At 35.0% G+C, this 15342-nt stretch overlaps 1 protein-coding gene across 8 annotated transcripts in view; it reads right to left on the minus strand.

Annotated features, from left to right (window-relative positions):
* FoxP (forkhead box transcription factor P) overlaps nucleotides 1-15342 on the minus strand; it is a 1320908-nt gene that overhangs the window by 868708 nt on the left and 436858 nt on the right. For all 8 annotated transcript variants that reach the window (XM_081762611.1, XM_081762608.1, XM_081762609.1 and 5 more), the window contains one exon: nucleotides 9472-9533. The gene's annotated coding sequence lies outside the window, so the exon portion shown is untranslated. The remainder of the gene's footprint in view (nucleotides 1-9471; nucleotides 9534-15342) is intronic.

The following is a 15342-nucleotide window of genomic DNA, read 5'->3' on the forward strand; positions in this document are numbered from 1 at the left end:
AGACCCAAAGAAACCCCTAAGATATTGGACATTAGCTGTAAGCTGTACAGCATAGGGAATCCGCAACTTCTGGTCGGTGGGAATGGAAAGAGAGGTAACGGGGATGGGAAGGTCCCGAAGCTCTCATTAGCCGGGGCTATGAGCTGCAGAAGGAAGGGGGTAATGTACGATTAAATCCACCCTTTTCTTCAGTTCCTCACGCTATTTTTCGTTCCAAAGAGAAACAAGAGTTAAGTTTTCTCACCCGACTTCTCCGAAGGGTGCTATAGAAATTCATTTAATAATAAAAATACATAAAAAACTTACTTTTATGGTACACAGATACCAATAATGTCACCTAGTAACAAATACAAACCAAGGACCATCTAGGAAATGCCTTACCTTCTGCCTTTTCCAAATCATAGTTCATTTTGATATCAAATAGCTACAGTAGATGTAACGACCCTGCATGTAAGGAGATTTATATCAATGATAGTAAGTACCACTTTTACTTTCAAGCGACGACAGGAGAGAGAAGATATTGCATTGTGAAAAAAGATAGAAAAATCGAATTCGAGACTTCAACAGATTTACACCTTTCATGACCCCTACATACCAAAAAAGCGATTTTTCGATGTGTTCGTCTGTCTATCCGTCCGTCCCAATGTAAATGTTCACTCGCCTAGAGACCGTACCGTTCAAAGTATCCGCGCCAATGTTGAACTTTTCATAAAGTTCCTTTTCATAAAGTTGAAGGTTTTCATAAAGTTCCTTTAAAGTTCCAATTTTTCTCGTACTCCCAAAACTAAAACCAGTTTACTGAAGGTTGAAATTTGAAAATCGCAAAATTTGAAAAAAAAAAAAAAAAAACTTCAGGCACTTTTGGATATTGATATTTGTAATTATAATAATAGCAATAGGGCTTATACTACTACTTGGCTTTCGAGACCTGTGAGTTTTTAGAGGAGCTAACTACTGGAAAAAATACATTTTTAGTCACTGTAAAATATAAATTATTATTATAAAAAAAGAATGTAACTATGTGTGCCTGATCATCACAGTCAAATTGCAAAGTCAAATGAAATTACTTTTGGTATATAGTTAGGCCTTAATCCAAACTGGAATGTTATAAGGCTTTAATTATAATACATAATATCCTAAGGAGGTAGTGAGGATCCGAATTTTTGCGAAAAAAAAATGAGTATCTCGCAAGCCGTTAAACTTACGGAGCTGAAATTCAGTGTATTAACTCTTTATTGAAAATAAACAGAATATGTCCTAGCATTTTTTTAAAAAATTCTCATTTATGTGTGTATGGGGGAGGAGGCACTTTCTATATATGGAAAATTGGTAGTGAGTTGGTTTGTAAAAATGATCGAAAACGATCGATATTAGTTAAGAAAGAAATCAGAAACAAAAATTACAATGTTTTCTTCATATATCCATTGCTTTCTATGATAATAATTGCTGAAGCTTATGTTTATTATATGGAGCCCTTACAGCACAGGGCAATCAACCTATAAAGTTGTGAGAAAAATAGACATAAAATTTGTACTATAAGCTTAATTACACGGAAATTTTAAGTTTGGATTGTACGCATAATTATACGGAAAATTTTACACTTTTTTCCCCTTTACGTTGGTGTACTTACCTTGATTTGGAACCTTCAAATTTCATCCTTTTTTCTACTGAAAAGTATTGATAATTCATCAAGGAAATAATTATACTATGATAATTTAATTGAAATTCATCGTAATTTGACACATGGCAAACAGCAGTGTGGTAATTGAAGGGGAAGAAGGAGGGAAATTCTCATTCACCTCTGAACATTTCCCCGGAACCTCGTTTCCTTTGGCTTTCTAGGGGGCGGGGAGGGAACTTGGCAATGACATCAAACTTTCATGTGTAATTTAAAAAAAAATAAATTTATAAACAAATAAGAAATCAGTTTATCTGGCTTTATTTGATAATTTATGCACAAGAATCCCTATCGAAGGTGTGGTAGATGAAAATTTCTGTTCTCCATGAGTCGACATTACCAACTGACATGGCCGATATGGAAAAGATGTTGTATGGTGATAGAGAGATTATACTTCTTGCTGAGTATTTCAAAACTGACCGAGAAAAATCGTTATCAGACTTAAGTCTAACAAGCAGATTGTCGATGAGGAGTTGCAGAATCGGGTAGAAGTATTATAATTTCCACGATAGAATGCGAACGGGGATTTCCCCTTATGAATTTACAGATGACTGATATTAGAAATAGACTAAGTGCTCAAATATTGTCTAACTTGTTGATCAATGTTAATGGCCCACCGCTAGACAAGCTTAAAAAAGACTAGTAAGTTATTTCTTGGCTGAAGGATTGACATCATTCCGCTGATGATGATTTACCACGAAAATGTTCTGGAGGCCAACAGGAAATAAACCCGATTTCAGATTTGTTTTAAGGTGGCAAATTACGAGTTATGGAAAATGTATACTTGTATTACAAATGGCTTATTTGTGTTATTCAACTTTGTACCTAATTTTTAATAAGTCTCTTCTTTGTTTTAGGTAAACTACTTTGAATAAGTATTCATAATAATTGCAATTATGCATATTTGTAACTTAAATTTAACGTGGTGTTTTAGTGATTACACAAATTACAATTATGAGCATACTTTATGGAGATACTCTCACAGAGGGTACCCGATCACCTTTATAAACTATGAAAAACTGATTTTTCAAGTCTTTTGTGAAAAAATACTGTGAACTGAGAAACCATAACCTTTTCCATATTGTACAGTTTTTTTTTCCTGTGGACAGAAGTTTCTTTTGGAATGCGTTCAGAAATTAACACTTGCAAGAATACTCTCTTAGTAAAGTATATTTTAGGCGCACACTAATATTTCCCCCCACCTCGATGTGTTTTAATTTCCTCACTGACAAATACTTTACCATTTGATATTGTAAAGGTCAGATCCACCGTTATTGTAACAGGGTGGTGCTTGAGCGGTTGACTAGAAATTCAAACTCCGATTAGTGACAATTCCACAGTCCTGTTTTATTACAAGTTTAAACTCTTTAGTCAGTACAGGAGAGGCCGTGGATCGTGTTCAGAGTTAATGACGATGGATTTTGATGAGTCAGAGGAGATCACAGTGGATGAGAGTGGTTCATGGCGGGTGGTGGGTCACGGTGGGTCAGAGTGGGTCATGGTGGGTGGTGGGTCAGAGTGGGTCACGGTGAGTGGTGGGTCATAGTGGGTGGTGGGTCAGTGGGTCATGTATCAAGTTTTTGTAGAACCACGCCAACTCTGGTTGGCAGGTCTCCTTGACCTTGAGACGGCACCAGTGCTGTTTTTTTCCCTCTGTTTCCTCAGTTCAGTCCAGTCAGGCGTGCAGTGCAGAGCAACTCAGCAACAATGTGTACTCCGCAACAGAAAGCACAGTGTGTTATTTGGCTTGTGAAAACTGAGTCAGTTATAACAGTGCAACGTAATTTTAGACGTCAGTATGGTGGTGAACCACCTACAGCAAAAAACTATCCGTCATTGGCTAAAGTCTTTCAAGGAAACCGGTAATGTTTTAAAAGCAAAGTCGCCAGGTAGACCGAGAACTTCTGAAGATGCTGTTGAACAGACCCGTGTTTCTTGTGTTCGGAGCCCGAAGAAGTCATTGGCCAGACGTAGTCTACAATTAGGAGTGTCTAAATGTACTGTGTATGATGTTGTGCGTAAAAGACATAACTTGGGCGCCTACAAATTGCAACTTTTGACACTCGCTTTCCAGGAAGGTGGATAGGCAGGGCTGGCCCGATACCTGGGCCACCACGAAGCCCAGACTTAACCCCACTGGAGTTTTTCTTTTGGGGCAACATAAAAAATGTTGTGTACAGTGCAAATATCAGAGACATCAATCATTTACGGGAAAGAATCGTCGCGGCGGTTGGGACAGTTACACCTGAAGTGTTGGTGAATACGTGGCGAGAAGTAGAATACCGTCTCGACGTGTGCAGGGTCACAAATGCAGGGCTGTAGTCGAGGATACACGACGGTACACGCCGTATATCCTCTGCTTAATCATAGTCATTGGAGTGTACCTTCTGCTTCAAGGCGTATGGTACTTTCTACTTTTACTTTATTTATTTATTTATTTATTCAATCGAGGCATGACTCCAGTGATAAAGTTACTATATTACCTTTTCTCCCTTATATTCTTAGCAGGTGTTCAAATATTACTGCATGATATTTCAGGGGTTAGGAGGGGTTTTCATGGGAAAGAAATCCATTTTTTTTCTAACAAGGAAACTTACGGAAGTGTCACTCACCGATTTGAATGAAACTTTGCATACTTGTAGAACATCGAAAAATAATCGACATGTATATTTTTTATTTCGGCAACGGTGAAGATTTAAGGGCAGAAACCATCCTTTGAACGTTAGGTGTGGTCTCCAAGTATACAATCATTTATCATACAAGAAAACATGCTACCAGGGGGTTCAGAACAGTTAATTAAGAATCTGACGTCAAAATTACAAAATTCAAAATGGTGGATCCAATATAGTGATTTCAATTACTTAAAGTCTTCTGGTTTGAAATGCCCTACAGTGAGCCAGGAATAATTATAGTTGTCAGACGTTATTGAAGGATGGTTGCAGACCGATTTGAAACCGCTTTCTGTACTTATTTTGACGGGATGTTTGATTCAAGTGAGTCTCTACACCTCTAATTATGCGGGGTGCTTATTTAAAGTAAGTCTCTTCGCTTCTCACTATTCGGGGTTCTTTTTTAAAGTGAATCTCCTCATCTCTCACTATGCCAGAATTGCATATATCCTCAATTGTTATATTTATGAATTTCTTGAAATAATGTTTTACCTAATGATGTTCCGTAAAAAAAAGAAAAAAAAGAAAAAAAGTATGTGTGATACATAAACATTATTTACACCACGCACACCACCCATAACTGTGCACAAGTAGCAAAATGCTGCACAATTTTTGAAACAAGATGTTACGGGATTTCAAACGCAGGTGGGATTTCTTCCAGATAACCGCTTTTTACCACACATACCTAATAAGATTTGCAAATCTGGGAGAAGAAAACGGATTATGAGTTACTGATTGGATCATAATTATATTATTACGTTGATGTAAATTTATGTTATAGTTGTAGAGAAGAACAATGCCAGAAAAACGTCTCCAAGATTTTTCATGGCCTAAATAAGGACACATGAAGAGGCTGAATCCTACTAGTTGTGATTGCAGGAATGTTTGATGTACTCTTTTTTTTTTAAATAGGTTCAAAAGTTGATGAATTGTGACCACTCCACGAATCAAATGACAAAATTGACTTTGCAATAGACGGTGGGCTGAGTACCTTGAATAGTGAGAGGCGAGGGGACTCATTTTCAATAAGCACCCCAAGTAGTGAGAGGTGCAGAGACTCACTAGAGTCAAGTATCCCGTTAAAACAAGTACAGAAAGGGGTTTCAATTTGGTCTTCAACCTTCTTGCAGTAACTCCTGCCAACCACGTTTGTTCTTGGCTAACTGCAGAGTATTTCAAACCAGAAGACTTTAAGTAATTGTAATCACCATATTTGATCCGCCATTTTGAATTTTGTAATTTTGACGTCAGATTCAGAATCAGCTGTCCTAAAACCCCACTGGCAGGATGTTTTCTTGTATATTAAATGATTGTTTTCTGTCTATACTTGGAGACCACTCCTAACGTTCAAAGTGTGGTTTCTACCCTTAAAACCTACCATTGCCGAAATAAAAAAAAAAAAAAAAATACGTGTCAATTATTTTTCGATGTTCTACAAGTATGCAAAGTTTCATTCAAATCAGTGAGTGGCACTTACGTAAGTCTCCTTGTAAGTACCCTGTCTTTGTTAAAAAATAATAATAATAATAAAATAAGATAGAGTTAAATTTGGGCACAATATTCTTATTTCTGGTAAAATCGGGCGCAAGCTTTTCTGTTTCTTTTCGGAGTGAGTTGTTCCTTCTTCATGCTTACAACCATTTATGTTATTAGGTGTGATTTAAGTAAGGAACGTCATCAAGAAGATATCATGAAATAATTTTAGACTATAAAACAGTAATGTATCCTTTATATTTTAATTGAATTAACACGTACATTTTATTGTTCATTGAAAATGCCTTCTATGTCTTTTATGACAATCATAGTTAATTACAAAACAGTGTGTACCCTCTGAAAATTTTAGGACTACAGCACTGCACAAATGGATCCCACATTGAAGTCTACCAACAATAAACAAATCATGAAGGAATTCTCTTTCATGATATGTACTCATTGATGTAAGTTTTCACTCATTTCCCAATTAAATTTATACTTAAAACTAGGGAGTTATTTTTCAAACACCCCGTATTTCATTGACAATCCTATTGTACTGTGGTGTGTTATTTTTCTGAAAGAAAGAAAGAAAAAGGTGCTCTCGACGGTGAGTAATATGGACCGCATTATGAGTTGGATCGGGTCATAATTACTCGGCTCTGATTTGCTGAGAGACGTTACGTGACCTAATCACGTTATATACGGGACAATGCCCTCTTGATTTCGGTATGGGTACCCTGGTCTATCCCAAATGTTTGGGAGGGGACATAGAAATACACCTTAAATTTAGGATCTCTTTAAAATTTGGTAAATGTTTTCTAGAATTCGAATATATAATTATGCAAATTTGAGTGGTCCTGCTTATTCCTTTCTGTGAGTAAACAAATTGCCATTTCTTCACCACGTGGTCAGCAATTAACCTAATTTATCTTTTTAATGATCATTCAATCACATTACATGATTATATAGTTGAATACAAGAGTCTATTCTCTTTTGTAGGACATGAGCACATTGATGTTCTGTTCTAAAAATTCGGGAGGGGTACGTTAGACCATATCTAAATTTTCGGAATTGTCAAGAAAGGTAAATAATCTTCTAGGACTCGAATATATAACTTTGTAAATTCCAGTGATCCAGCTTGTCCCTTCCATGAGTAAAAAGTGCCGAAGTATTCGTAATGTCATGTGCTTACTTTGAGATCGGTTATTGACCTAATTTATTTTCTTTGATGAGGCTTTACTACAACATATATTTATATTGTTAAGTACAAGGGTCTATTCTATTCATGGACATAGGTAAATTTATGAACTCCTTTTAAATTTTGGGAGCGTGTGCTATCCTACCCTTAAATTTAAGAATTATTAAAAATTAAATTTGACAAAATGTAATGTAGCATGTACATACGAAAGAGGATACACTCCTATATTTAACCACATAACGTAATAAAACCTAATAAAAATTATAAGTTAAATCAATAAACGATAACGAACTAAACACATTGGAACAAGAATATTTTGACAATATATACAGAAGGGTATAAACTGGAGCACCCGAATTTGGAAAGCTACATGTACGAGTCATATAGAACATTCACCAATTCTTGCTTCTTGACTATTCCCAAATTTAAGGGGTTGGCCAAAACAACCCTCACAAATTATAAGGAAACACCAATGTACAAATTTCCTACGAAAGAGACTATTCAACCATATAACGCGAAAAAAACCTCATGAAAGATGATAAATTAGGTCAATAACTGACCAAATGACAATTTGAATAATTTGGAAATTCTTTCCTCCGCAGAAGGGAATAAGCAGGACCACCCAAGTTTACAGTTATATATTCGTGTACTAGAAAACATTTACCAAATTTTAGTTTCAAAATAAATAAATATATAAATAAATACATAAATAAATACAATAAAATAAAATACAAAATAAATTTAAAGGTGGTCCTATGTAGCCCTTCCAATTTAAGATGGAAACATCAAAGTACCCATGACACATGAAAAATACTCGAGCTCTATACTCAATCATATAGCAATATAAAATGATAAAACTTCATCAAAAAGTTAACATATTACAAAACCCTCAAAAATGTAATTTATTTATTTACCTTTTTGACATTTTTAATAGAAACGGACTAACCAAACTTGCAGAGGTACATACTTCAGTTCCACACTACTGCACCAAATTTATAGATTTGACAATTTCCATTTTTTTTTAAAGTTTGATTCTACGTACCGTATCTAAAATTGGGGGTAGGCCAAATACTCATGCCAAAACCACTAGCTGGGATCGAACCAAGGACCCTATGTATCAGACGTGAACGCTCTACCACTGAGCTACTGCGTCCCTCAAGCGATGATTTTGTTTATATTTCATAAATAAACATTTCATTAGCGATTTGGCAATATGGAATAGCTCACTTGTCCTGAAAATATATCTCGGGGGTGAGATTTCTCTGGGCGATTTTCTCGAAAACCACTGAGGCAATTTTCTTCATATGTCACATATAAACATTTTATTACTAACCAGACAATATGCCACAAACCATTTATCCTGAAAAAAAAAAGTTAGTTTACGCTTGGGAGTGTGGATTTTTCAAAAGCGACTAAGGCGATTTGGTTCATATTTCATAAATAAATATCTCATTCAAGGGATAGTTTACTCCAGGGGGAGAGTTTTTTTTGGACGATTTTCTCAATAGACTAAAGCAATTTTGTTCATAGTCTATAAATAAATATTTCATTAATAACCTGATAATTCTATTAGAAATATCCACAGGAAATAGTTTGGTCATAGTGATGAGTTTCTCGGGCGATTTCCTCAAAAGAATTCAGGCGATTTAGTTCATATTTTATAAATAAATATATCATTAATAACTCGAATATGACGTAACTTCTTTGTTCTAAACAATCACAATAGGTAGTTGTCTCAGGATGATTTTTTTCGGTCAAATTTATGAAAAACGAATAGGACGATTTTTCATATTTCATAAACTAATGTTTCATTAATAACCTGTCAGTATGACATAACTCACTTCTAATGAAAAATCCACAAAGAAAAGTTGGCTCTTGAAGATTTTTAGGGCGCAATTTTCTAAAATAAAAAAAAAAAATTCAGTCTATTTTATTCCCATTTCAGCCATTCCACGAAAAGTGGGAATTTCACGAGAAAAATACATATAAAATCTGAAGAATAATGCTATCTGCACTGGAATTGATCACCTTTATATTGTATAAAAACAATTTATTTGAGCATTTGACTAGGTTGTATCAATTTGGCTAGCTCATTTCAGATGTGAATGCTCTACCACTAGCCACCGTCCCCTGATGTAGTTCGGATTGCACGTTAAGGTGTAGCTGCATGTCTCATATAGCGTCGTTGCTGAACGGGACACTACAATCCACCAAAAAAGAAAATCAATTTCACTATTAAAATTAACGTCTTACCACGCTCTTCTCGTTTTATAATATTGTAAAGGCATCCGCAAGACTTTGTATTCAATAATCGAGGCATGCTTTGTTAATTCAAGACACAACATTGTTGTTGTATTTATTGGTGTGTGTGATAAATACGCTAGTAGTTTCAAAATGGTAACATTAAGTTCAGCACTCAATATATGAAAAAAGGAATAATCCATGTTACTTACTCTATTCTAAGTAGACAAATGCTCGACAAATGCAAACGTGATCACTGACGAACAACACTCACCTGTAAAGAGATGAAAATGAATTAGTGCAAAATTTGTGCAGAAAACTTACAATATATATATAATGCATTCAATTCAGAAAACAGCATTAACTTCAAAAGACTGCAAAAAATAGTTCCAATTCCGTAACGAAATTAACAAAACTAAATTCAGTTACATTTATCAGGTTAAGAAAATGTAAGAATTCCATCTGACTTTTCAGAGCTACGGCTTGAAATAAAGTATATATCGCAATCCTTATCTATGTAATAAATACAAATTACAATTTTCTCATTATGGTTAGTTGTATATATACGCACATTAGCTGAAATGTTAATTCTTCGCACGGGGAGAACAGATTTATGGAATATATTTGTAGTGATGAGCAAATGCAAGACCAAGAACAAGACGGGGGTGGTCTTGGTCTTGCACATCTAGTCTTGGTCTTGGTCTTGCACTGGAACCCTTGGTTTTGGTCTTGGTCTTGCACACACAGTCTTGGTCTTGGTCTTGGATGCCAGAGTCTTGCAAGTCTTGCATATAAGAAATTTCAAGCTTTTCATAGGTAAATTTTACTATGGATATAAGGAATAATAAACTCTACAATGCTCTACAATGTAACAGTAACGGAAATATAATGCATGTTTCTAAATATAATATAGTTTAACTTTGTGTATCATGATAGTGTACAACATAGGTAATGACCTTTCCTTTTTAATGGGTGTCCACGCTTCACTACTTGTAAAGTAAGCCTAAATCACAACGTTTCGTAATCTGTTTATATTTTTTTAAGAGATCCAACACTCCCCTGGTTCCCAAACTGGGGAGGCTACCCCTGAGACGCATGAAAGAAAATCAAGACAGCGCAGATTATTGAAATACGATGAATTGCAAAATTATTTTTACACTCTAAAGGTGTCAGATTTTTCTTTTCAACCACGATTAGCTAATCCTTGTATTAATCAAACGTCCAATTAAATATTGAGCTGTTGTTTTACTGATTCCAATATGTCCTTTATGGGGCAGAAACATTGACATTATGCAAAAGTGATGAAAAAAATTGCAGGCTTTCTATACATGGGCATGGAAAAAAAGGAGAGAATTAGCTGTGTTAAACGGACGACGATTGAGAAGGTGTTAGAAAAAATAGCAGTAGGGAAAAAAATAGATATTGTTAAGCGGAGGAAGAGGAACTGGTTAGGTTATTGGCTGAGGAGGAACTGTATTATGAGGGACATGCTGGAGGGTATTGTGGAAGGAAAGAGAGGGAGGGGGCGAAGGAGACTAGTTGAAGGAAGGTATTAAAACAAAAAATTGCTACGTCAAAACGAAGAGACTAGCTGAGGACCACCGATCGTCAAAGCTTCTCAGTTGCAGCAAATAACCTGCCAATAATGGCAGAATAGCTATTATGAAGATGATGATATATTTAGCAATATTGACTAAAAAGGAGGGAGAGAAAATGAAAATAATAATTATTATAATCAAACCTCTTAATATTTTAGAATAATTTGAGTGAAAACTGAAAACGATTGAACTGTCTATGTATTTTGTGTAAATTCAATCTATATAAATAATTTGACCTGTATTGGAAAAACAAAATAACGGCATCAAACTTCAAGCTATTTGAAGTCTCACTTGTGAATATGGATTACTAGAATCAATTACCCAACGTTGGGTTAAACTTAATAATAATAATAATAATAATAATAATAATAATAATAATAATAATAATAATAATAATAATAATAATAATAATAATAATATATTTCGTTAGTCAGTCACTTTTTACTGTTGGTAAAGCGCTATCTGATATCGGTCATTTTCAATAAACTTATATATCACCTTCACCCCCATGTTGCGAGGTACGGCATCGGAAGTGTCATTATTCATCTCAATGACCTCGAAAACCATGAGTTCGATATTGATAATGGTAATTTTTGATAATTTTATATATATCTTGTTCCTCCCCCAAGTTGCGGTGCTGTATTTGCATTTAAACGGGATCGGAAGTATCACTGTTCACATTAGCGACGCCGAAAACTATGGATTCGATACTATTTTTTGGTCATTCTTGATCATTATTATGTATCTCCCTCTCCCCAAGTTACGAGGCTTAATTTAGTCGTAAACGGTATCAGAACTGTCAGTATTCAACTCAGCGAACTGGAAAACTATGGATTCGACAATAATATTTGTCATTTTCGATTGTTTTTATATATCTTTTCTTCCCTCCGCAAGCTACGGGGCTGAACTTGGATTTAAATAGCATCGGAAGTGTCACTGTTTATCTCAGCGACCCCTAAAACTATAAACTCCATTTTAATATCGGTTGTTTTCGATCATTTTTAAATATCTTTCATTCCCCCTTCCCTAAACTGCACCGTCAAAGTGATATGACAGAAATCATCTCAGATTCGATCCTCATCTATGTTGAAAATGAGATCGAGTTCGGTAGGGTGATTCAAGAGTTATTAAATAATATTTATTTTTGCACATTTTCCATCCCCACCTCCTACCCTAAGTTCTGCCGTCAACGTGATTTGATAAAAACACACCACAAATCATAACCTCATTTATGCTGAAAATTTTATTGAGATCGATTGGCTGGTTCAAGAATGATTAAGTCACAAAGACGGCATTTTAATTTTTTACACACACACACACACACACATATATATATATATATATATATATATATATATATATATATATATATATATATATATATATATATATCCCTTCCTCCTCCCCTAGGTTCTACCATCCAAGTCAAACAAACTCTAAAGAAAACTTTCCAGGACCGAACCTCATACATATTAAAAATTTGATTGAGATCGGTTCAAGTGTTATTAAGTTTTATTTATTATTTTACTCTCCCTTTCCCCTCTCCTAAGTTTTACTGTCAAAGTGAAATGAAGAAAACACTCCCAGGCCCAAACCTCATATATGTTGAAAATTTGTTCGAGATCGGTCGGCTGGTTCAAGAGATTAGGAGTCACAAAAATTGTTACTTTCAATTTTATAATATAAATTTATTGTTGTAGTATAATGTTATAACTTTCAATTCTCGATGTGCCATATACCTAAATAGGCTAAAAGTTATATTAATAAACAATTATTCAATGTATAAGCATCCGCCCACGAAATGAAACTTGCGGTCTCATGCACTAAGTTTTTGTCAATGTCATGAAAATGTTATTTTGATATTAGTTTTAAGAGTACACATTCAAAATTTCCAACGGATGCTTGAGTCTCGGAGCCAAGGCCATACCAATGTAGTCGACACCTATGGTGTACGGTGTTATCGATGTTCAATACTACATTTCTCTTTAGTTTTGGAAGAGGAAAACCACTAATATGTTTTGAAATGAAATGAAGTATCTAGTTTAACGTTTAAATGATTGTGCACCATGGCTAAGGGAGACAGTGATGATGAGAAATGACTGAAATGGTGGAATGAAGAAAGTAGGAGGAAACGAAAAAATACTGAGAAAACCCACGCACACGGTGTTTGTCCACCAAAATAGCTCACATGGTGCGAGATGACACCTGTATGGCTTGAAAACGAGTAAATCTACAGAAAACACGAACAACCAATTCAGAAAACGACATACTGTTGCTATAAGGTACATCGGCAGATCGACTCACACGGATTGCATAAACTACTGGGAACACATTCACTCCAGCAGCATTTTTACTGAAGCCAAGAAATCCATCTCCTTCTTTTTTGCATTATATATATATATATATATATATATATATATATATATATATATATATATATATATATATATATATATATATATATATATAAACAAATAGTGCCGGTACTTGTGCAAGACTCTTGCGCAAGAGTGTTGGTCTTGCACCCCTTGGTCTTGGTCTTACATCGGGATTCTTGGTCTTGGTCTTGCATGCAAGACTATTCCAAAAACTGCAAGACCAAGACTCTTGCGCTCGTCACTATATATTTGACCTTCCAACCTTATGGTATACATGTTAATGAAAGTATAATGATAAAAATTCATCAGGTACTGTATTTGTTCGGAGAAATGTTGAGTCCCTACCCACTTAGGATACGATCTTTGATTAAAGCGACATAATAAAATTTCAGCTAGAGGTAGGAACTAACTACACATATTGCAAAATTTATTTCAAATGGGTCCATCATTTTCCCGTGATCCAATCACAAACAACAAGCAACGCTGATTTCAATGTGAAGAGATAATATACAAAATCCCCCTTCAAACGGAATGCTTCCTCCCATACAACGGAAAGTCTCAACACGATAAAACATACGTCAATTTATTTTTAGTGAGATTACATACAAGTTTTATCTTCCTATCTCGACGGGCTCGTGAGATGCTGTATTATTTTTCATAAACTTTGAACCCCCGAAGGATGCACCCTTTTATCAAAATTGCATGATAAAAGCCCATCTCAAGGTAGATACTAACTGTGTTTCAAAATTTACTTCAACTGTTCAACTGTTTGCCCGTGATGCGATCACAAACAACAGGCAACAGCACTTTCAATATGAAGAAAGGAATTCTACAAAATGCCCCTCATCTCCCGTAAAACGGAAATATACAAAAATCGCTGGGATAAGTGTCCCCAAGTTCCATCTTCCTGACTTAACAGTATCGTGAGATATTCATTTTTTTTTTCTCATAAAATTTGAACTCCTACTCTCCTCTTAGTATACAAATTTTAACGAAAGCATGATGAAAACATAGTTCGCGATAGGTGATAACTATATGCAGGAATTCATTTCAAACAGTTTAAGTGTTTTTGTGTTGCGATCACTTCTTTATTTAACACCTTAAAAAAAGAGTTGATTTTGAGTTTAACGTGCCTTTCAGCAGCGTGGCTATATCAGACCTGACCTACTGATTAACGTGGAATCCGAACTACATGAGCTCCCGCCGGGAATCGAACTCGGGTTTCCCACGCCAAAGGCGCGTACGGTAACCGCTTTCTCACGAAGGAAACTCGCTTTGAAAACCGAGGAGGCAAATATGCAGTGGCTATGTTCATGCATAACTTTAACTTGGTTGAACTGATTTCGATGATTCTTCCTTTCCTGAAAAGAGTATAATGGTAGTCCCATAAAAAATCAAGATACAATGATAGTCCTTCAAGCTAGACCATGAAACATCTCAATAGGTGTAGTATGAAAACCGCAGATAATCTTCTTTATCGTACAGGTACATATGACCACCCGACATAGATCAACCATTTTTGATGGTTTTCTTTCTTTATTTATTTCTTTCCTTCTTTCTTTTCATTTTCTTTTTCTTTTTCTTTTTTTTTTCTTTTTTTTAAGGAAAGAGTATGCTTTCCTTGTGGTCCCGGGCAAACTTCATACAGATTAGTCTTCGGAGCTAGATCATGAAATTTCTCAAAGGCTCAGTACGTAACATGTATGATGATGACGCCTAACTTCAACAAAGATGCACCGATTTTAATAATTATTTTTTTATATAAATAATAATTATATTTCTCTTCTGCTCCCATGTAAACTTCATAAGAATCTAACGAATAGTCTTTGGAGTTAGACCATGAAACTTCTCAATAACTGACAGTGTTCATACAATAATTGTGTGTATGATGTATCATGACTCTTAATTTCGACATAGGTGCACCGATTTTAATCATTCTTTTTTTAAAGAGTATTCTTTCTTTGTAGTCCCGTATATACTTCATAAGAATCTAACAATAATATTTAAAGCTAGGCTATGAATCTCTTCAACGGCTGAAATGTATTAATATCATAATTAACTAATTTTATTGTGAGTATCCTCATGCATAATTTTAACAAAGATGTAC

Source organism: Thermobia domestica, chromosome 6 (assembly GCF_964235325.1).
Source record: "Thermobia domestica chromosome 6, izTheDome1.hap1.1, whole genome shotgun sequence".
Classification (NCBI taxonomy): Eukaryota; Metazoa; Arthropoda; class Insecta; order Zygentoma; family Lepismatidae; genus Thermobia; species Thermobia domestica.